This window comes from Cephus cinctus, unplaced genomic scaffold (genome assembly GCF_000341935.2).
Source record: "Cephus cinctus unplaced genomic scaffold, Ccin1 Ccin1_scaffold0092, whole genome shotgun sequence".
NCBI lineage: Eukaryota > Metazoa > Arthropoda > Insecta > Hymenoptera > Cephidae > Cephus > Cephus cinctus.
The window spans coordinates 24,484-25,155 of record NW_014332831.1 but is presented as its reverse complement, the minus strand read 5'-3'; positions in this window follow the sequence as shown (position 1 = coordinate 25,155).

Here is a 672-nt window from a genome sequence, read left to right as displayed (position 1 = left end):
TTTTTTTTTTTTTTTCACTTGTGCTTGCGTTTACACCGTTTACTCTTTGTTTGAGTGTGCTTTTTGAATCGTTAGCATTCTCGTCAAGCTCATTTAGAATCGAAAATCGATTTGTGTTCGCGAACGCTACAGCAGTGTCAGTAACAACTCCTCCCCTCTTTTTACTGTTATTATTGCCTTTGCCACAATCTTCAGGGCGTGACGTCTTTTGTCGTGACGTGACCGTCAGGAAACCGTCAGTATAATCGTCTGTTGCTGAAGTAGATCCTGTTTCTCGGTTCTCACTTTTTGCTCTCGACAGAGCTTGTTTCGTGCTCTGCTTTCGCCTGTTGATTGCAACTTTCAACGTTCGTACGATGTTTTTGTCTGTTGATTGTCGAGGGAAATGCTCGATTTTTTTGGATTCAAACATCTCCAACAAATGACGACGTATCTGTGTACTGTCATATCTAACGTTCTCCGGCTTTAAACCAAACAAAATCGTTACAGCAAATGCGATTGCATATACGCCGCAATTTTTATCATTCGTCTGCTGATCGACGAGTGGAAATACGACTACCGATTAACATTGAGATCGAAATGTGGGTATAGTTTCTCAAGAACCAATCTGCGATGTTCATGCAATCGTTTCGTCGGATCCCTGAGGGAATCATAAATGAACAGTTTTTTTTT